Here is a 23,897-nt window from a genome sequence, read left to right as displayed (position 1 = left end):
AGCTGGCGAGTGTCAGCCGACCCTGCGCCCTAGCTACCCCAGTGCTTTTCTCTAGATAGATTTCAATGTAAGATTAACGAGCTCAATCAACCTCATAATTTGACCGTGAGGTGACAATTATAACTTCTCCTAGATTGGTTAGTTTTTTTGCAATAACATCTCTAGGCTTTGGTTCCATAGTGAGATGGTTTTTCTAGCTTACCAAGTCAAAGATTTTTATTCTCACACTGAAGGAATTCATCATGCTGACCCAGCAGACCCACCCACCCCCTCTCTTTGTATAGTTTGTATTCAATCTTTCAGTCTACTTTCATTTATTTCATAAAGTAGACTTGGCATTCCTCAGGCTACATTGTGAATAAAAGTAAGGGAGGGAGGCTGGAGAGAAGGGAGAGAAAGAGGGGTAAAAGAAGGGAGGAAGATAGAGGCAGGGAGGGAGCGGGGAGAGAGAGAGAGACAGAGACTGCCTGATTTACTGACTGGGACTGACTAGGACAGAAGGACAATTATCCTTATCGCCTTTGCACCTTGGGGATAATCAGATGCACTGCAACTCTGTTGAGCTCAAGACAATTAAGTAATTTGGCTACTCCAGTCAGAGGACATACAAAATGACAATCCAGTGACAACCTAAGTAGGACATTCCTTTCTAAGTACTGAGATATAAGCAGCCACCTGAGTCAAGAGTTGAACTCAACATTGTAAGCACCCCCACCTTTGGGGCTTATGCATTTATATCCCAGAGAAGCTTTTTTTTGCTGACTGGTCAGTTTACTTTGGAGTCTCAGTAAATCCTTACCTTGTGCTGTGTGGAGAGTTGTATGTGGGAGTGTCAGACCTGACCTATAGGTTTATAAGGTTGTGTTAATGCTGCCACCTATGTAGTGGGAGGGGGCTGCTGCTTAGGGAGAAAGAGGAAGCATTCAGATTAACCCTAGGTTTATCAAGATTTAAGGAAACTTTAAATCTTCACACTAAAATTGATACATGATTGGTAGGTGTTTCTGTGTTAGGATTCATATTAGGATTAAAGTCTCATGTTGAGCAGAGTTTCTAAATCATATTTTCTTATTATCTGTCCCTAAAACTCTTCGTTGTCTTTGACCCAATCTCCTTGTTTCCTACTCATTTGTTCCCCAACTTCTTGGGTAACCACTTTTTTATTCTCTGGGCCTGTGAATTTGACTGACTTCTCAGGCCATTCAGCATGCAAGTGAGATTGCACAGGATTTATCTTGGTATGTCTGGCTTATGATGCATTTATCATAAACTCCTCCAGACTTATCCTATTGTGGAAAATGAAAATCACTCCATTGTAAATGTATAGCATGGATTTCTATCCTTCTACCCTGTGATGAATAGTTTAGTTGTTTCTGCTGCTTGCCAGTACTTGGGGATTGAACTTAGAGGTTTTTGCATGCCAAGCTAGCAGTCTACTACTGAGACGTGCTCTTGTGAATAATGCAGCCATGAATGCTGGCGTTCAGCTATCTTTTCAAGGGTAGCAATTTGATGTCCTTGGGGTTGATCCCCAGAATTGCTGAGCAATATGTTAGTTTTGGTCTGTTTTCTTTAGCAAATCCATACTGTTTTAACACTTGTTATACCACCCTTCCTTCCCGCCAAAGGGGACACAGGTTCCCTTTCTCTCTACCTACACCAACACTTACCTTTTATCTATTTTAAAGGCAGCCATTTTTTCTACTTATAAGCCTACTCCTCATTATTCTGATTTACACTTCATTGATTAGTGACTTTGAATTTTTACATAACCAATATCCTTTTTTAAGCCTTCATTTAGGAAATGTCCATTCATGTATGTGTTGATTTAGGCTGGGTTGTTTGTTAATTTGCTACTGAGATATACAAATTGTTGTTTCAGATATTAAGTCTTTATCAGGTTTCCAAGTATTTTCTGTATATGTGATGTGCAAGTGTCTGTCCTAATTTGGTTTTTGAGTTTCTTGTCTGTTTTTGGTTTGCCCTGTGGGATGTTCCTTGTTTGATTTAGTCCTGTGTGTTTATTTGAGATTTGCTGCCTGAGTTTGTAGAGCGACATGTACAAAATGCAAAGCCCACAGTCAGAGAGCATTCTATCTAGTTCCATCTAGTTATGCTTTCTGGGATTTGTTTACAACACTTATCCACTTGGAGCTGAATTTTGCCCATGGCTTTAGACAAAGAACTTCTGACAAATGAGTAAAGTTGAAGTTCAGGCTCTGGATGTTTGATGAACTTGGTATCCATGCTGTGTGGCCAAGATGGTCTTAAGGGCAGTTGTGTGAAACTACTCCTAAGCAGTAAGGCATCAGGGTCAACTTTTCATAAGTATGAATGTCCTGGACCTTGGCTGGAACTCTTGTGTTCAAACAGGATGATAGTGTCATTTTTCTTTCCTTAATTTTTTTCTGGACATGTGTAAACATTTTTATATACTGTGTGTACATGTTTTTTAAATTAATTAATTAATTAATTTTACACTCCATATTTTATTCCACCCCTGTCCACCCTCCTACTGATCCACATCCCATACCTCCTCCCCACACCCCTGTCTCCATGTGGATGTCCCAACCCCCTCATGCCACCTGACCTCTAAACTCCCTGGGGCTTCCAGTCTCTTGAAAGTTAGGTGCATCTTCTCTGAATGAACACTGATCTGGAAGTCCTCTACTGCCTCTGACCCTTTCAGCTACTTGTTGGGTCTTCCAGAGTGCTGTCATATCAGGACTCAAAGGGAGGGAGCTTGGATGAAGTGCCTGGCAGTGAGGATTGGGAACTTCTGAGCCCACCTCCAGCAGGAAGACAGGACATCAAATGAGGAAGGGGGGCATCCCTTGGGATCACAACTCTGACCCATGATTGTTCCTGTCTGAAAAAATTACAGGGATGGAAATGGAGAGGAGCCTGAGGAAGAGAAGTTCCAGGGACAGGCCCAAAGAGGGATCCAGCTCAAGGGGAGGTCCCAAGGCCTGACACTTTTGCTGAGGCTGTGCATGGTTTTATTGAGTTCTAAACTAAGCAAATAGAACTAACTGTTGGTTTAAAGTGCTAAGTGAGCAGAGCCACAGGGAGCACATTATACTGAGGCTTTTTATGTGCTCAGCCCCTGCTGCCAATTTGCTTTCAAGTGCAATTCAGGAAGCTGGTTATGGTCTACCAAGTTCTAAATAACATGGGCCTTGTTCACCTTCCAAATTAGCTCCTCCCTTTTACGTTGCTACCGTGATCCATGAGGGTGACTGTTCTTATCCAGTTTGAGAATGAACTGTAAACATTTCATCGGAGGGTCCCTTTGTACAAGAATGATTCTCTTGTTTATGGAAAGGGTGGAGTGAGAGGTTGGGTGGGCAGCATGTAGATTTTTGGAGAATGTGTAATATGCATGGAAGTTGTGTCGTGTTGGAGGGTTACTACAGAGGTGCTGTTGCTTGTTATAAGAACAACCACATCTGTGACCATGGGTCAGGCCCTGTCGTAACTGTTAGCAAATGATTCTTTCAGTTGTTGCATGCCTAACTCCACACTCAGGTTATTATCTCTATCTTCATTTTATAGGTTCTGAAACTAAGAAAAATAACTGAAATCCTGATTCTCCAATTCTTCCCCTGGCATGTGAGTATAATAACAGTGCTGATCTGATAGGGATGTGTGAGAGACTAAATTGGCTTTCTGGAAGTAACTGAGGGTTTTATTAAATATGCATTCCATAAATATTAATATTATTGTATTATATGTTAGAGTATTTTCTACCAAATACAGAAAATCATGTAAATTTTATGAGTATAACCATGTGAAACTTTTTGAATTGATATTTTAGGGCTTTATTATCTCTTGTGATAATATCATTAAAGTATATGCATTGATGTGTGAATATATACCTATTTTGCTTTTAATCTAAAACCATCCACTTCATCCACGGCCAATCATTTATTTGGGAGAATAATTATCTTTTTTACTCTCAATTCCTGGCTGTCTTGGAATCCATGAGTGATTCTGAGCAATGAGCCCATTTTTTTTTTTCTTCTAGACATAACCGAGGTCAAGTGAAGTTGTGTGTAATTGTCTCTTGTGTATTTATCCTATGGTCTCTAAGACTTAGCAGAATGCTCTTAGTAAAGGTACTGCTTCTATAGTTTTATAATTTAACTATTCTACCGTTCTAGTTGCAAACATAGTAGAGTACAGAAAAGCACCATCTTGGAAAACTCCCCATGCTCTGTTATATTCTCACCTTTGAGATAACGTCCAGTTGTTTCAGGATCTGCAAGTGTGCTCTGGAATGCACAGAGTTAATGGTGAGTTAACTGGGTTTTGTAAAAACATGGCAACAGCAACGATGATGATGTTTTTCCCAGTTCTCTGTAACACCCAGAACACGTCTCTCTGAATGTATGCAGATGGAATAATTTGAGATAAAACATATCTGATACCTAAACAGTCAGTACTTGCAGTTTTTTCCCCCAATTTCATCACAAAGATGAAGGCGTGCAGAGATTCCCTTTAGCTTTGCATGTTGCTTCGTAGCACAGTTTTGGTGCCAAAGCTGCTGTTTTACTATCTCTCATGTGGTAACTATGGCCTGCTTCCTCCCAGCCATTTTGGTCCTTAGATCTGTGTTGCTTCTTAGCTGACTACTGTAAGGGAAATCAGAAGGAAAGACATGAAAAGGATGAGGCATGGGATTTTATACCAGATGATGTGACAGATATTTCTCTATTAAGAGAAAAAAATAGTAGGCTCCTGTTTATTACACTTATAAAAGTATAAGGAGAGGCAGAAAAACAAAGCCAAACTGTATCTCAAAGGACCAGCTGCCATTAATTCTTTTCCCTTCCCGTGTTATACAACATGCATCGGGATAAGATTCTTGACTCTCTATACAAATCATTATTGGGAAAGGATAAAAGAAAAACCATTAGAACAATTTTCTCCCTGCCACATATGGTGCCTGCTGTCTTTTTTCTTAGAAGTAATACCGGTTATATTTGGTGTGTACGTGACTCTGTGTTGTGTGAATCCCACTTGGTTTTACAGTATATAGCTGTTTATAGAAGAACACTGCTTTATTCTTTTAAGACCCCCGTGTGATGCAGATTTTAAGACATGATGTTTGGAGTCTCCTGTGTTGATGGACCTAGCAGTGGAACCCTTTAGTAGTTATTCTCAGTAGAGTGTCTCAGGATTTTTTGTGGATCCTTAATATTGAGTCCCTCTCAGGTTCAGGTTTAAAAATGATAAAGAGTGACTCATGTGGTTGACAGCTCTGATAGAGCTGTGCAAGAGGAGTCCTATTTTCCTTCCTCCATCTCTCCCTCCTTCCCTCTCTTCTTTCCTCCCTCCCTTCTTTACTCCCTCCTTTCCTTCCTCTCTTTTTCCTTTTTTTTTTGAGTATTGACTTTTTATTATTAGTCACTGTTCATATTAAAACAATTTATCTAATGGCCGTATCTGACATCAATGGGAGGGGAGGCCCTTGGTCCTGTGGAGTTTTGATGCCACATAGGGGGATGGCAGAGTGGTGAGGCAGGAGTGAGTAAATACATGGGGGAGAACCCTCATAGAGGCAAGTGGGAGTAGGGAGAGAGAGGAGTGGATGGGGTGTGTGTGGAGAGGTAACCAGGAAGGGGCATATCATTTGAAATGTAAATAATAAAATTATTAATAAAAACCAATTTATATATTGTTTGATAATTTTGTACATGTCAACAACATATTTTGATCATATCCATCCCCTAACATTCCCCAGAACCTCTTCCTGCACTCTCTTCCTTACTTCATATCTTCTCCCCTGCTCCCTATATAACTCCGACTCCTAACTAGAACTGTGAGTATATGCATGGGTATAAGCTTACCCACTGGATCATCATCAGCATGCAAAGGGGCCACACCCCTGAATCTATTTCCCATGTCCTGATTTCAACTGTAAAACAAAGACCAGGTAGAGTCTTGCCCTACAATATATATATATATTTAACAAGTTTGACATCCACTGTTGACCTAAAAAAATTCTTCCTGATAATTATCAACCCACCAACCTTGGGAAAACCTTAATTTACCTATGAATTTCCTCAGATAAATCCCAGCCCTCCAATTTCTCAAACATAAATGTGGTAGGTCCATACTTGCAAGGAGAAAAGACAACATTTAACTTTGGTGAAGAGAGACTGCTGCAGATGTGGGGGAAATGAAGTTATCAGTGCGTTTTGTACTCTTTACTGAACAATAACAAAAAAGGTGGAGCTAATGGGTGAGGGTTGTTCACATTTCCTCTAGGCTCCGCCCAACAGTTATCTAGAAACAGACAGGTACAAGCTCAGCTCAGGTATAAAAGGACTGTTCAGAATTCTATCTAATCAATCTATCTATCTATCTATCTACCCATCCATCCATCCATCCATCCATCCATCCATCCATCCATCCATCCATCTATCATCTGTCTGTCTGTCTATCTTATCATCTAGCTATCTAACTACTTCCTCTTTCCCCATGTGTTCCCGGCCAACCTCATTCCTTCTTTCTCTCTCTTCTCTCTTTCTGTCCTTCTCTGTCCTCTTTCTTCCTCTTCCTCTACTTCCTTCCTCAGACCCTCCCTCTCAGATCTCAAATAAACTCCCTTTTATACTAGACCTACCCTATGTCTGATACCTGGGATGAGGTCATGCTCCAGCGTGGGCCTGCTAAGCCACCCCCTCCCCCTGCATCCTGCCACATTTTATAAAACACATCAGGGATTCTCGACTGAGGCTCTGGTTCTGTGTACAGCAACGATAAGCAGGTGCTTCTCCCTGGAGACTCAAGCCGCATATTAAGGAAACAGTTACTCTGGGTACATGCTCTCCTGTTATGATCACTGTGGGACAGAAACTGCTTCAGAGGCCCTCTAGGCTCTTTGTGCCTCAGGGTTGCAGAACTCAATATTCCCTTCTCCAGAAACTCTTGACCCAGATCTGCCCTGGGCAGGTACCTTGCTATTATTTGGAGATCAGCTTAAATATCACCTCCTCCTTTCCTGACCCCAAACTAAGGACACACTCCTGTCATATTCTGTCACTCAGCTCATTCAGTGTGACACCCTTCATTGTGCTATTTTACTTGTGTGTGTATTTTGCTGTTGTTTTGTTTTATTAATTATTTAATTAATTAATTAACTAATTATTTAACTTTGAAGTGAGCATTTCTTGGGGAGGGAAGGATTACCTTTTACCTTGGTGATATATGCTGTACTGAGATGATTGATTAACACACTGTTTTTTAATAAATTTGTTGTTACTCAAGAAAATAGCTCCCAGTCATCATTTACGCTGCATTGTGTCTAACGCTAACAGTAATGGGCTCTGACACTTTGAGGGCCGTGTGTTAGACACTGGCCTCTGCCTGGGGCTTTGCATACATTTTTGTACTCCAGCCCCCAGATAATCTTCAAATTTAGACCCTCTCATTACACCCATATTAAAGATGCAGCAACTGAGATTCAGAAATGTGCCCGGTGCTTGGCAGAGTTTCCAAAGCTGGCAACTCACAGAATAAAAATTCGGACAGTCTGATCCTAAAGACCTGGCAGCTCGATGTGTATTTCAGGTCCCGAGGCGTTTTTCTCAGGAGGCTGACACAGTTTCTGAGCTGTGCTTTCTTATGAATAATTAAAGATACTTGATGCTTAGCAGTGGGATCTGCTATGATCTCTTTGTAGTTGCTTTCTGAGTAATTCACAATGACAAAATCTTCTAAAGGTATCTCTTCCCCCACCAACAGATTCTGTGTTCAATACTTTTAGTTTTTTTCCAGACTCTGTAAATGGTAATTGTTGTTTGATGCACATTATGAGACAGGCGGTTCTCTGCATTGTATCGTCTGTTGACAAAATCTCTTTCTGCTGGTGTCTAGCAGTGATGTCTATGATAAGACTTGGTTTATTTAGGTATAGAGTACCATTGTCACAGTGGCTAGAAGCTTCATTTTAGTTGTTAGAGCTGTCAAGAGTTGTTCAGTCAATGGCCTTATGGAGACTTTAGTGTGATCTCCACACAAAACCAAATCAAATCCAAAGAGTTTGCTGGAAGCACTTCAGACTTCTACATTATAACATTTCCAGTATGTGTCAGATGTGAGCAGAGGTGGCCTAGAGTGGTGGGTCAGTTCACTGGTGTGATGGCTTGTATATGCTCAGCCCAGGGAGTGGTGCTATTAGAAGGTATGGCTCTGTTGTAGTAGATGTGGCTTTGTTGGAGTAGGTGTGTCACTGTGGGTATAGGCTTTAAGACCCCCATCCTTGCTGCCTGGAAGCCAGTATTCTGCTAGCAACCTCCAAATGAAGATGTAGAACTCTCAACTCTTCCTGCACCATGTTTGCCTGGATGCTGCCATGCATGCTCCCACCTTGATGATAATGCACTGAACCTTTGAATCTGAAAGCCTGTACCAATTAAATGTTGGGCATATAAGAGTTGCTTTAGTCATGGTAACTGTACACAGCATTAAAACCCTAACTAAGACTACTGGCTAATGTAAAACCTAAGTGTAGCTCCCATTGACCCACAAAAAAATCCCATCTAGTGCTCTACTCCTTTATGAAACTAGGATGACCAGAGAATTTAATGCAGCAAATATTTAATTTTAATAGCCCCTCAGAAAAATTTGAAACCAGACAGCTACTGTGAACCACAGGCCACATCCTTATGCTCATTTGAGTCAATTTCTTTCTTCATATAGTGCTGCTCAGGGGTTCTAGGTTGAGGACTCCCCAGAAGCCAATGGTAGTGACTCATTCTCAGTTGGCTCTTAGTGTATGGAGGTTGCTAGTGAAGATAGCATTATTTCCAAACCAAATGCTTCCTTTGGGTTCTGCCTTAGTTAGGGTTTCATTGCTGTGAAGAGACACCATGACCAAGGCAACTCTAAAAAAGGACAACATTTAATTGGGGCTGGCTTACAGTTTCAGAGACTCAGTCCATTAACATCATGGCAGGAAGCATGGCAGCGTGCAGGCAGGCAGTGCTATAGAAGGAGTTGAGAGGTCTGCATCGTGATCTGACTGGAGCCAGGAGAAACCAACTCCTCTGCATTAGGCAAAGCCCACCACCATAGTGAGGCACTTCTTCCAACAAGGCCACGCCTCCTAGTAGTGCTACTTTCTATGGGCCAAGAATATTCAAACCACCACAGGTTTGAAATGTATTTTGATTCAAATCCTGATATCTTAGGTTGAGAACCCAAGATAAATACCCAAAGAAAAAGAATCAGTCAGAACAACTGAATAAAAATAATAAACTACTGGCTTGTTCATTCATTCATTCATTCATTCATTCACTTACTTAACATCTTCCATGTATGTCTACTGAAGAAGGTCTCCTAATAGCATTTACACATCCTTACAATAGCAAGAATGCCAGCCCTCGGACCTCACAATTCTTCATCAGAATGACCCCTGTACTACCTTATGACAGGACTTCTTAAAATTCCTTTTAATGACTCAATATAGACACCCAAAATAAGAAATTAGAAGGAAACATTGCACATTAACAGATTGTTTTATCTCAGCAAAACAATTGCCTTTCAGAAATTCTAGGAATTAGTCAAAGCTCTTGTCCATTAATTTTATATAACTCAGTGGCTTTTTGGAAGATAAAGCCTACAATTTGAATGACACCATCTGAGATGGTATTCAGATTGGAAATTATATGACTATTCATAGTAGAGAGTTTTAGAGATTATCTAGAAAAATGATGTCACCAGAGCTCTATCCTCAGTGTGGGAAAGCAGCATTTCAGGCAGCAGGGAAACACAAGAAAACAAAAGCATAGGCCTCTACCCAGGGGTTGTCTGTGGCTCCCATGCTCTCTGAATTTTCCTTTGAGCAGATGACGGGAGAATTCCTCACCATTATGGAATCCTTGCACTCTCAGCACATATGACCAGCCCTCAAGAGTCAGTGCAGTTGGAGGAGAATCCCATAGCTTCTCAAATATAGCATTTCCTACAGGATCAGTATTCTCTCTTTGGAGGAGTAAAAACACACAGTTTGTAGATATTTGGCTACAGCAAATATCAGTTGGTCAAAAACTCATGTGGAGTGGACCTAGAAGAAAACTTCTTTTGGTGTGCATGCATAGTCCATTATAGAAATAGTTTCCCCCCCACCCCCTTTTCTTCTGTGACTGTCAGGATGAGTGTTCTCAGATGTGTTTGGCATGTGCATAAGAATAAGTAGCACTTACATTGTTTGTTTGTGACAATTCTCTTGCCTTGCTTTGACGATTGTTTAAACCTTATTTCTAATTTACTTTGTAAAGCACGTGATAATAGAATTAATTTTGCTTTGGTCTGGGGCCTTCTCTGATCACTGAATACTATAATTTACCCAAATATGTCAACTGTGATATGGGTTTTTTTCATTAAACTTATAAAGGTATTGCATGTCACAACTGGAGGGGCTATAATTTTACTGTTCACTGAATGTCAAATTAAAAATGTATATGAGATAGTTAAAGTTCCTATCCCAGTTAATTATTCTTTGAGATTTCTGAACGTGTGTTAATGAGCAGACCCATTCAGAAGACCAAATGCCTGAACATTTTAAGAGGGAGAATGAGACATCTAGAAAAGTTAAAACAAACAAAAAACAAATAAAACCATGAACATGAATAGGGACAAATAATCAAGCACGATCTAGTCATAAAACTCTTGCCCTTCACTGCAATAGTTGCTTATCTCCAGAGATGAAAAACATTCGTATTTCTAAACAGTACCATTGTGCATGTATGTGTGTATGTGTGTGCATGTGTATGTATGTGTGTGCATGTGTATGTATATGTGTGCATGTATGTATGTGTGTGCATGAGCATGTATGTGCATGTGTGTCCATACATAGGTGTATTTCTGTGTGCATATGTGTTCAGCCCAGAATTTATGTACATAGTGACTTCTTGAAAAAAAACATACGCAGCAGAGTCATTGGAATTTGGTGCTCATTGAAAGAGGAGTGAGCCAGCAGGTTCTTTTCATACTCTTTGTTGTAACTCTCTCCCTCCTTTCCATCACCCATCCTTCTCTCCTTCCTTCTTTCCTTTATTTATCTTTGTAGTTCTGAGGATTGATCCAAGGTCATCACAGGTGCCAGGAAAGTGCTTTACCATTGAGTTCTCCGCCTAGATCCTGATTTATTTGTTCTCTGCAATCCACGCTTCTAGAGAAGACCGTCAAGGTCAACCGTATTACAAATCTTGAATTGTCCCATTTCCCAACTTGGCATTTCCTCATTTCCAAATTAGGAGAAATTATTCCCACCTCTTCCCAGTTTTTAGGACTTATTATCATATTTTACAATATGTGCTATATAGGATATGTGTTATTGTATTGATACATGATACAAATAGGTTGATTTAAAACAATATTCAATATACATTATAAGGTGTTCTGTAGCACTGTCATTTTTGCCTCCCCATGTAGATTGCTGGCATACTGTCAGAATTTCCCAGAATTTCTAAAATTCTCCCTGCTGTTTTCATTCTATCATGGAAGTTTTGTGAAATATTTCTTCTATGTGTCAGGTATTTTTGTAGTTAATTCATAAAGGCCAATCATTATTGGGTATAACAATAGCTTATTGTGAGTAGTAGCTCAATAATTTAATTTGAGGGAGAAAAAAAATAGGTTGCAGGAAAGTGTGTGTCATAAGAATCCTGAAGATGTTAGGGAAAGTTAGAGCTCCGTTGTCATGGTGACAGGATTTGTTCCAAGGAGCCAGGTGGTCCCATATGGCAAAGGACCACTCTAGATGAACGCCTTATTTTAAAATGGCAAAGAATCCTGATCTCTTCCATCTTTCATTCATTTTATCATGCAAGACCCTTCTCCACCCCCACCCCAGGAAAAAAAGCATTACTCAAAAATGTGTAGATGTCTGTTTGGCTGTAGTTCTCAATTATGTAGAATTACAATGTGCAGCTTCATTCTGAGAATAAACATGGCCAAGGAGGTACATGATGTAAGCCTGAATTTACTATTTTTGGAGCGCTGAATTTTTAACTTCATTTTTAGGAGCTCTGAAAACTAAAAGAAAAAAAATGATAAAAAATAATGTTTGGTGACTTAGAACTGGTTTGGAGGAATTTGAGGGGAAGGGCTAACAAATGACAAACCTTAGATGTATATGGTTTGGTGTCTCATTTAAAGGAATTATTTGCTGATATTTTTTGTGCATTGTAAATTACTTGGAAAAAATAGCTTAGCATTCTTAGACTCTCTGTGTTCCAACCTGTGATAGCCTGGTCTGTAGGTGTTCTAGTCTACACTACACTGCAGTCTTCTGCTACACCATTATCTCACCCTTGTCTCTATGGCCACATCTACTCTTCCCATGTTAATTTAAAATTTGCTGTTTAAGTACTTTATGTGTGAGTGCTTTGTCTCTATTCATGTTGGTGTAACATGTATATATCTGGTGCCTATGGGATCCAGAAGAAAATACGGGACTTCTGGACCATATGGCTACTGGGACTTGAACCCAGGTCATCTGCAAGAGTAGTCATTGCTTTGATCTACTAAACCATCTTTCTAGCTCCTTTTACCTTCAGTTTTTCTTTTTTTTTTTTGAGATTATGATATAATTACGTACTTTTCACTTACATCTTACATTTCTATGCATGCTAACATTTAGATTATTACTCAGTCTGAATCTTCAACCTAACCTATTAAAACTTTTTATGTTTTGAGAATTGCATGTATAGAGAGAATATAACTGATCATATTTATTCCATTCAACTCTCCCCAAAGTCTCCCTCCCAACTTACTGTTGGCTTAACAAAAGCCACAGAGTACAGTTAGGTGCTATGAAGTTTCTTTCCTTGTCTTTTAAACATTTCTTTCAAAATATTTTTGTTGAAGAAGAGTTTTTCATACAGTATATTCTGATCCAGGTTTCTCCTTCTTCACTTCCTCTCAGATCCTTCCTGCCTCTCCATCTGCCCAACCCCACATCCTTCCTTTCCTTCTCTTTAGAAAACAAAGAAACAAACATGCAAACTAACCAACCACTCAAAACCAGAAGAACAAACAGACAAATAAATGAACAAACAAAACCACAGACACACACATATCCATAAACAGGACTCACCAAACACAAAATCAGAAACCATAATATACAAGCAAAGGATGAATAAGACAAAAAAGTCTACAACCCGAGACAAAAATTCATCTGAAAAAGATTTTTTCTGTACCAGTGTGGAGGCGTGTGTGTGTGTGTGTGTGTGTGTGTGTGTGTGTGTGTGTGTAGCTATTGATACTTAAACTTGTCTCTTTTCAGCCTAGACCTTTAGTCAGGCCTGCAGAGGAATTCTATTCAAGTTGCATTAAAAATTCTGTTAATTAAAAGTGTCCTCTAAAACTGAAGAAAAGCTGAGGTCCTACACGTTTTTTGACATTTTCTAATTTCTGTTGTTGTTCACTACAAAGATATTCTCGATTTGGTCAAGATTGGTAGAAGAGTATTTTGAATTTTCCCTAAGCCTACTTAACGCAGATCACTAATTTCAATCGTTTCTGTGAGAAAGTCTCCCACTGTCTTATTTAGGCTTGAGGAGGTCTGAGATGATTCCCTGTCATTTCTATGATAATTGGTCTGTCTATTCTCAGTACTCCATTCACATTCCACTTCTTTTTAATATATAATATGTGTATTCTAAAGCTTCTGTCTCCCTTCACATTGGCACTGTGTACATAGCATAGCTTCTTGGGCTCTGAAATATGAGTAATGCTTCATGCTGAATTTTTATTTGTATACACAGGGTGGGATGACATTTAAGGGCCCTTTTTCATTTCTTTTTTAAAAAATGAAAATCGTGGTTCCTAGAAAAACTTAAAAAAATGTCTTATGTATTCCTAGTCAGTTATGTCTTTTTTTTCTTCTTCTTCTCAGTGAGAAGGAATGTGCTGTGCTTCAGAGCCCTCATCCTCAAGACTTCACATCACACTCCATTCCCAGTTGTTGCTCATGCATATCTAAATTATTACCAATGCCATGCCAACTTGACATCATAATTACATTGAGGAACAGATGTATGTGCACTGGATGTGTAACTCAGAGATAGGGCACTTCCTAGAGTAAATGAGGCCCTCGATTTAAATTTTGATACCACAAATACAATGGCAAAGGAAAAATAGGATTCCCCTCCTGTTCAGATGTCTGTGGGTTTAGATGCTGATGTGTCTGAAAAAATAATCTGTGGAAAATTCAAGAAATAAGTAGAAAGTGGTAAATTTCTTTTTGTCTTAAGTATTGTGTGATGCTGTTTGCAATATTGTGTTCCATTCTGCCTGAAATATGTATAATTCCTTTTTAGCATATCCTCACTGTATACTACCTGTCAATCATTTTGCCATATCACTCAACACATCAATATCCACAGTAGCAAGTCCTTGTGTTCAACTAGTCCACACTTTGCCTAACATTGGCCACAAGATGCAAAGTTAGTGATGCTGGCAAATAAAACTATAATTTCTTATTACAAGAGGAATGTACACATGAACATTTTGAGGGAGAGATTCTTATATAACTTTCATTATAGTATATTGTTAGGATGGTTTGCTTAGTATCTTTGTATAGTTTACAAATCAAACTCTCAAAGGTGCAGAAAAGTGTGCGTGCATACACACACACACACACACACACACACACACACTTGGTCTTGACATGTGTCCATTGCAGATAAGAGGGAATTATTATGCATTCTTTTCATGTTCACTGCATACATCCTGCCTGACTTGGACCTTCGTGATCTTTTGCCTGAACTGCATTCGTCACCTTCCATGTGTGTTTCCCCTTCCATGTCCCTCAAGTGTGGTCTTTGCGGCTGATGATTCACATGGAACTGGAAATACAGTCAGGTTGTCTCAAACAAACCGGGGGCTTACTGTGAGATCATTCTTCCAGAAGTTGAGAACTGTGCATTTGTAGCATAAAGCAAATGTCTTAGTAACTGCTCTAAGAGGATTGCTTTATCACATCCTTTATCCCCAGGCCTGTACTGCCCTATCACAAACTAGGCAGGTTTCTTAAATGCCATGACAAGTGAAGTACCTGTAAGTTCTGTGTAAGGATTTAGGTAAAGTCGAATGATCTCACTCCCCCCAATCCCCTTCCCTTACTCTTTGGCAGTTTTCAGTCATGGGCTTATGTGTATGAACACCGTTGCCTTAAGATTTTCTTTTTGATGTTCTTTAATGTCTGTTTCAGTAACAAGTCTAGATGATGAGTAACTGGCACAGAGAAGGTGAATTTGCTTAATCAACCTGGCATACGTTGGGAACTAATCCATTAATATTTATGTTTAATTGGGATGATCATGTCCTCACATGAATATTTACCAAGGCAGGCACTAAGAAAAGCGAACATTAATCTTCAAATACCTGAAAGTTCTTAGTGAGACAAATTAAATAAGAAAGTAAATGTCTTCTTTTAATTCTTAATTTTGCTACATCAACATTTCTTTTTTTTCTTCAGCAGTATTTGAACCTATCAATTCCTTTACATGAACTCTTTTCCTCTTAAAAATACTTACTTTTTACTAAATTAAGATTAGTAATTGCAATCTCATTAGTCAAATATCAATAACTATAATGCTGTATTCATTTTATTTAGAAAAAAAAAACAACTTTGGTGGTTGTTTTTGTTTTTCTGCGAAGAAGCTCACTATGGGGCTGGGAATTGGCCCAGTGATTAAAGAGCAAGAAGCAAGTCAGAGGAGCAGAGATCTGATTTACATGTGTTCTCCATGTGAAAGGTGTGGCAGCTTGCCTGTCATCTGCGTGCCAGGTGGACAGAAGTGGAGCCTTGGAGCAAGCTGGCTAGCCAGACTAGCCATATTGGTACACTCTGGGTGCACCTGAGAGAGACCAGTGACTTAACACTGAATGTGGAAAGTGACCAAGGAATACTCTCTATGTTAGCTTTGGTCTATTTGCACACATGTGTATGTGTACTCACCCATGTGCAATGGGAACACATACACACATACCACACACATATTCATATAAAATACAGAAGTCAGTATAACACAATGATTTTTAAAGCTGAGGTTATCTTCAGGTGTAAAAGGAAGTAGCTTGGCATGGTGATACATGAATAGAGGTATGTACTGTCATTAAGAGTCGAAAAAGGATGTCTGTACTCTGTTGCTGTCCCTCCACTTGGATATAATTCATTTGATTTAAATTTTGTTTCAAAGATACATTCAATTATTTAGATTTTAATACAATTTAATAAGAGTTCTTATTAAAGTTCTCTGAGGTGGAGCCTTCAGCTTTACTTCTCATGCTGAACCAGTCTTGTCCGGGATGATTGCATTAATAATACATCACTATCCAAAATTAAACTGCAGTGGAGAACATGCTAATGGGTTTCATTGATTTCAACTTGGAAATGGGTGTGGGCAATCAGAAAAGCAGGTGCAACCTGACTAGCAATGATCTACTGTGAGGATATTGACCCAGACAAGTGGCAAGATTTGTGGCTCTGATCTGAGTTGAAAAAAATGTTAACCAGGATGAAGTTGGGGCAATTAAAGCCTTTTGGGAGCCCTCTGAATGCTTAGTAATGCTTCTCAGATGGTCGTTTTATGTGGAACGAGTTCTCAATTCTGTCTTAGGAGGGGGTATGATACAGATATTCCATTTACAATGAAATTCTTTTTACAGCAAGGGACATACAAACACCTTTTCATGAATGAATAAGCAGTAAAGAAGACAACTGAAGTTACTTTATTAAAATAGTAATAGTCTATTCTTTTTATTATATCCAATATAATCTAAGAAAGCAGATTGTCTGCATTCTCCTTGTCTGAGGGAACAGAAATGTATTAATTTAATACTGGTCTTCAATAAACATGATTTGAAGGAAAATCCAGGATTATACATTTGGATACATATTTAACATTTATCTATTCACTAAGAAAACTACTTACTACTTGTATATGCACGCAGCATATAAGTAAAATTATATCCATGGAGAATGGGTACCAAACAGCTTAGTAAATTCAGGTGACAGCAGATGCTGGCGAGGATGTGGAGAAAGAGGAACACTCCTCCATTGTTGGTGAGATTGCAAGCTTGTACAACCACTCTGGAAATCAGTCTGGCGGTTCCTCAGAAAATTGGACATAGTACTACCGGAGGATCCCACAATACCTCTCCTGGGCATAAATCCAGAAGATGTCCCAACCGGTAAGAAGGACACATGCTCCACTATGTTCATAGCAGCCTTATTTATAATAGCCAGAAGCTGGAAAGAACCCAGATGCCCCTCAACAGAGGAATGGATACAGAAAATGTGGTACATTTACACAATGGAGTACTACTCAGCTATTAAAAAGAATGAATTTATGAAATTCCTAGCCAAATGGATGGACCTGGAGGGCATCATCTTGAGTGAGGTAACACAATCACAAAGGAACTCACACAATATGTATTCACTGATAAGTGGATATTAGCCCAAAACTTAGGATACCCAAGATATAAGATACAATTTGCTAAACGCATGAAACTCAAGAAGAATGAAGACCAAAGTGTGGACACTGTGCCCCTTCTTAGAATTGGGAACAAAATACCCATGGAAGGAGTTACAGAGACAAAGTTTGGAGCTGTGATGAAAGGATGGACCATCTAGAGACTGCCATATCCAGGGATCCATCCCATAATCAGCTTCCAAACGCTGACACCATTGCATACACTAGCAAGATTTTGCTGAAAGGACCCAAATATAGCTGTCTCTTGTGAGACGATGCCGGGGCCTAGCAAACACAGGAGTGGATGTTCACAGTCAGCTAGTGGATGTATCACAGGGCTCCCAATGGAGAAGCTAGAGAAAGTACCCAAGGAGCTAAAGGGATCTGCAACCCTATAGTTGGAACAACANNATGAACTAACCAGNACCCCGGAGCTCTTGTNTCTAGCTGCATATGTATNGAAAGATGGCCTAGTCGGNCATCACTGGAAAGAGAGGCCCATTGGACTTGCAAACTTTATATGCCCCAATACAGGGGAATGCCAGGGCCAAAAGAATGGGAATAGGTGGGTAGGGAAGTGGGGGGTGGGGGTATGGGGGACTTTTGGGATAGCATTGGAAATGTAGATGAGGAAAATACATAAAAAAAAGGAAGTCATTTGAGGGATCTGACTCACTGAGCAAAGGTTTTTCCTACCAAACCTGATGACTTGAGTTCAAACCCTGAGATCACATGATGGAAGGTGAGCTAGTATCATAAGAAAACAAAAACTATTTAAGTTAAACTTGTACACGTGTGCATGTTCTCTCTCACATAACATGAATGGAACAGAAATCATTGTGATATTACTATTGTTGATTTAATTTGCATATAGCATAGTGAATGTCTTATGTATATTTTTACATATAAAAACAAAGAAAGAATACTGTATGTTCGCATACAGGAACATGTAATACGGTGCTCTGAAACTTTTTTCTTGTTGTTGTTGTTGAAAAGTTTCCTAGCATGTACCTATAAGAAATTGACATTAGTTATACAGAGTTCTCTGATTCAGTGATTTTATAAACTAGAAATAGTTAATGCTGTACTTTAATTTGAGTTGATACACAAAAGTCATAGAAACGGGCACTTCCACAGGAAAGGAGAAGAAATACAGATACTGGGAAACATTGTAGCTGTATTGAAACATTGTAGCTATATTGAAACACTGTAGCTAAATTAAAACACTATAGCTGTATTGAAATACTATAGCTGTATTGAAACACTGTAGCTATATTGACAGCCTTGCCACACAGAAACAAAACCAGATACTGCTGTTATCCAGGTCTTTTCCTAACCTTACCAAACAAAGCAAGGTTAATATAGAAGGTGCATTGCATTTATATGCTCTCAACATTTCCAGGATGTCTGTTTCAGTTTTGAGAGGATGATGAACCTTTCCTTTGTGACCTGCATTCATTCCTTAGCAGTAGTTTTCAGGTCCATTACATTTCTTTGGAAACATGTAGACAGGGTCTTGTCTCTGTGTCCCTTGGCTGGTGATGTTTAAGGTAGAATCCTTGGGTGGCATTTTGTCTGAAGTTTTTCACACATGTTTATAAGCTGTGGTGATGCCCCATTTCTTAAATTAATTGATTGATTGATTGATTAATTAATTAGTTGATTGATTAATTTCATAATTAAATACCTTGGGTGTATTCATCCCTTTAAATCTGTCATATGTTTGAGTGTTTTGTGTAAGGACATGCTGTGACCTTCTTCAGAAAAGATGGTGCCGGAAGTCACCAGGATTTCCATCTTGACTGAGGCCATTGTGCAATAACACAAATAATTTTTTTTCTTAAAAGCAAAATAAACAAGAATATAAGCCAACACTAAGACCTATAAGCTAGAGCACAAAGTGTCTTCGGGGAAGGGGTATTCTAGCCCATAATAGTGAACAGCAGTGATAGGGACTGCGGGTAAATAAGATTAGAAGTAGACAGTTATGGAAGATATAAAGATGACTGATTTGTGTGAAATAGCCCGGATAAGCTCCTCCGATGTTGGGAGACAGGTTCTCAATGTGTGCCCCTATTTTGGAAGTTTCTGATAACTTTAGGGCATGAGACTTGGCTGGAGGAAGTACAGGTCACATGGCATGGCATGGGACTTTGAGGGTTTCTGTCTTTCTTTCTCTAGTTCCTATATTCTCGCCAGTAGGTGGCTCCTGCCACAGAGTTCTGCAGTCATGATACTCTTCTGTCCCATAGTCCTAGAAGTGATGGAGCCAACCAGACTGGAACCATGGTAATCGTTTTCTGCCAAGTATTTCTATCAATCAGGTATTTTTGGCAGTGACAGGAAGAGTTTTAATAATAAACAGATACAAAGATAACCAGCATTGTTCAAAGTAGTAATCAAGGAGGAAGGCATGTGGAGAATGATTGCCGTCTTTGTGTCCCTACATCGAACACATTGTGAGTACAGTGTTAATTGCTTTCTTTAGGAAAGTGATTGCCACATTCTACTAAGAGATAGATATATGATGAATAATTAAATATTTAAAATGTATTTTAATTGACACATCCTAATTATACATGTTTATGGAAAAGAACATCAATTTTAATGCACCCATACAATATGTAATAATTAAATCGGGTTAATATGCATACCTGTGCCTCAGGTTGTTACTTTGAAATATTCAGTCAAATCTTGTCAACTGTAATTATGTTGTTTTATAGGACATTATAGGGCTCTTTTATTTTTATTTTTGAGATTGTATATAACTACATTTTCCTTCCATTTCTCCCCTCTAAACCTGTCTGTTTTCCTTCAAATCTATGACCTCTTGTTTTCACTAATTGTTATTGCATATACATGCACACACACACACACACACACTCCTGAATATACTCTTCTCAATCCATATAAATTGCTTGCATGTGTGTTTTCAGGACTCATCATTTGGCCAAGGACAATCCATTAGTGTGCCCTTTACTTGGGAGAGCCCTTCCACCAGTCCCAGCTTTTCATTTTTGCCTGTAGTTCTTAGTGTATGTTTGAGGCCTCGTGGGCTTTTCCCATCCACCTTTGGCATGTCCACTGATGTCATCCTTGTTCAGTACACAAGTGGGCACTCATGCTTATGAGTGGTTTTCCACATGCTACCACACTGTTGTTCCCACTAGCCTCTCTGTCTCTGGTTACCCACATGTTTCTCAAGCTTAGATGATCTTTCAGTTTCATTTGCAATGTCTCGAGCACCAATCTCTGACTGAAATATATCACGGTCCACACAGACATGTTTAAATTTATTTATTTATTTATAAATTTATTTATTTATTTTTACTTATTCTTCTCTCATATATTACATCCTGACCACAGTTTTCCCTCCCTCCTTTCCTCTCAGTTTCCACTCCCTCCCACTCCTTCTCCGTTTCCCATCAGAAAAGGGCAGGCCTTCCAGGGATACCAACCAATCATGGCATATCAACTCGCAGTAGGAATAGGCACCTCCCCTCATATTAAGGCTGCAGGAGGGAGCTCAGTAGAAGCAAGGGGTCCCAAAAGCAGGCAAAAGAGTCAGAGACATCCCCACTCCTGATGTTAGAAGTCCCACAAGAAGACCAGTCTATATAACCGTAGCTTATTACACAGAGGGCCTAGGTCAGATCCATGCAGACAAGTTTAAATTCTACAGTAGCTACATCCAAAAAATAAATTACCTTTAATCGTGAAACTGATTTTGCACAATATTTCTATAACTTATTAAATTGAAATTTATTTTTGATATTTTATAATGTTTAATATAAGGTTAGCAGTATGATGAAAGAACAGCACATACCTCAACTTAGAGTATTAACATTTGAAAATTCTCAGTAACTCCATAGTGCTGCTAGAGTAAGGTACTGGAGAGTCAGGCATGGGATTTTTAAAAGAAATTTGTACTCAGGTTTTAAGAAAGAAATCAAATTGAGTTTCTGAGCCTCTTATTATTTATTTGTATGGTATCCTAATATTAGAAGAATTCCTACATTTTAATGGAAAAGGCCTTTGACATTCTGCTGCTGTGATGAGATAAAAAAATATAGCAGGAGAATATTACTCTTTGACTGACAGTTGCAGGGGCTTCAGCTGTGGTTGGTTGGTTTCCTTGCTTTTGGGACTATGGTAAATCAGAACAGCATGGCATGGGCTGTGGCAGAGGAAACTGCTCACTTAATGACATTAGGAGGGACAAATAGAGGCACAGGGACAAGTAGAGTTTCATCACCATCCCTAGAGCAGTGGTTCTCAACCTGTGGGTCACACCCTTTTTATGGGTCAACTGACCCTATCACGGGGGTTGTTTACCAGATATCCTCCATTTCAGAGGTTTACACTACAATTCATAACCATAGTAAAATTAGTTTCAAAGCAGCAATAAAAATAATTTTATGGCGGGGGAGGTCACCAGAACGTGAGCAATTGTATTAAAGGGTCACAGCATTAGGAAGGTTGAGAACCGGTGATCAAGAGCCTACCCTTTACTGACATAACTTCTTCTAAAGAGTCCCTACTTCCTGATGTTTCTCCATCTTCCAACTGTCCTAGATTGCAGAAACTACACTTAACTCATGGGAATTTCTACCACCTTCAGACCTTCACCTTAGATCAGAATAGGCCAGGCACTATTGAATTGCCTTGAGTTCTTTTACTCCCATTGTGAATATTTTTTTAAATGTACATGTACATTTATTTATTTATGTATCTAAGTGCATATGTATGGATATGTGCATGACGCAGCCTGTTTGTGTCACCTTGCAGGGTCACAGACTCAACTCAGGTCATAGGACGCTGAGCTGCAAGCACCCTTCCTCACTGAGAGTAGCCTAGTGGCTGCAAAGGTTTGTCCCCTTTATTTCTCAATTTAAATGAAAGTGTAATAGAGTTAGTGAAGTGAGAAATTAGAACTGTCATTGAATTTGGTCAGAAACCCGCCTGTGATGACTTAAATCCACGCTGAAGCAGATTCACAACAGAAAACCAGAGCAAAACACGTTTATAGCCATCAAATGGCAGTAGTACATTTGTTATAACATAGACAGTTGCTTAGTTCTTGAGGTGCTTACACAACTTCCTGATGAATCACTAACCTAAATGGAATAATTGTGCTACAGTTTTGTTAAAGGCTTTTAAGATACTTCTGGTGAGATTATAATGTTCAGGAAAGCAATCTCAGTTTCTGGCTTATCCCTGTAGGTCTTTTTATGTCTAATTGTTCTGGAGAAGAATAAAAGGAATTCTCTAATTCTATCTATTAGCCTGTCTAAAATCTATGTGACTCCTTTTTACCCCCAAGAAGATAGTGTCTCTGCTTAGAGAGGTCCTGATGACAGAACAGCCTTCCCCTGTGTGTTTGAAGTGACGAGACTTCATTCCTGATCTGTGGGTGATAAGTGTGATTTGCTGAGGTCCTCTGCCCCATTTCCTCTTCCTAAATTCATTTTTCTAATACCATTTGTAAATGCATTTGAGCTGCAGAGACTAGGAAACTTTTTTTTAAAATAAATCACTATTTGTAATTATTAATTGATTGTATTATACAAAATCTCCATGGCTTGTCTGGAGACAAATGAAACAAGCCCACGCATTAACATAAGTTAATCAAGAGAGAAACTGTGAGGTCTGTGAAGAGTTTCCAGGAAGATTGGAGGTGACATTGTCTGTAGAATGAACAAGTCGGTAGTGGAATAACACAATGGCTCCTGCATATAGGAGGAGGAAAGCAGAAAGAGTGTGTTACACAGCTGTATAGAGGGAATGGGTAGAGGGGCAGAAGGCCAGGTTAGACCTGGGGAAGAGAGAGGAGACTAGAGAAGGCCAGGTTCAAATGGACCATGGACCCTATAGAGGAGAGTGAAAGGCAGCCCAGAATTCGAAAGTGAGAAGTTGATTCTAATACAAATCCATTCTGGAATAATTAGAATCGCCATGCTTTGTGGGTGATTATACATACCACAAGAACAGACGACTCCAGAAACACAGTCTGCTGAAAGTGGCTGCCTTCAAGCAAAAGCTCTGTGCGGCTTTGGTGGACTCCACGCAGCAGGCTTATGTCTTCAAGTGTCCCTTGAGTGATGGGAAGCCGAGTCACACATAGGATGACAGGATTGGATTTGGAGAAGTATGTTGGATGGTTGTACTGTGTGACTGAATTTAGAACTTAACACCGGAAATCCTGTTGGACTCGGTAGATTCGTGTGTACCCGGAGGCACCAATGCTGGGATATTCTGAGATTGGATAGATTTAAAAGGTACAACCCACCGAATCCGTCATGTTGTCATGACTCTGACAGCAGATGACAAGAGCCCACAGCCCTTCCCATAACACAAAAAGATGCTGTGTGTATCATGGGCTGTGGAATAGAAATTCAGCTG

At 39.4% G+C, this 23,897-nt stretch overlaps 1 protein-coding gene across 2 annotated transcripts in view; it reads left to right on the top strand.

The window, feature by feature from the left end:
• Positions 1 to 23,897, top strand: part of Nav3 (neuron navigator 3) — a 737,122-nt gene that overhangs the window by 126,442 nt on the left and 586,783 nt on the right. For both annotated transcript variants that reach the window (XM_029482745.1, XM_029482744.1), the window contains one exon: positions 3,556 to 3,612. The gene's annotated coding sequence lies outside the window, so the exon portion shown is untranslated. The remainder of the gene's footprint in view (positions 1 to 3,555; positions 3,613 to 23,897) is intronic.

Source organism: Mus caroli, chromosome 10 (assembly GCF_900094665.2).
Source record: "Mus caroli chromosome 10, CAROLI_EIJ_v1.1, whole genome shotgun sequence".
Taxonomy (NCBI): Eukaryota; Metazoa; Chordata; class Mammalia; order Rodentia; family Muridae; genus Mus; species Mus caroli.
The sequence above is the reverse complement of the archived record's forward strand: the minus strand, read 5'-3'. Positions and strand labels throughout refer to the sequence as shown.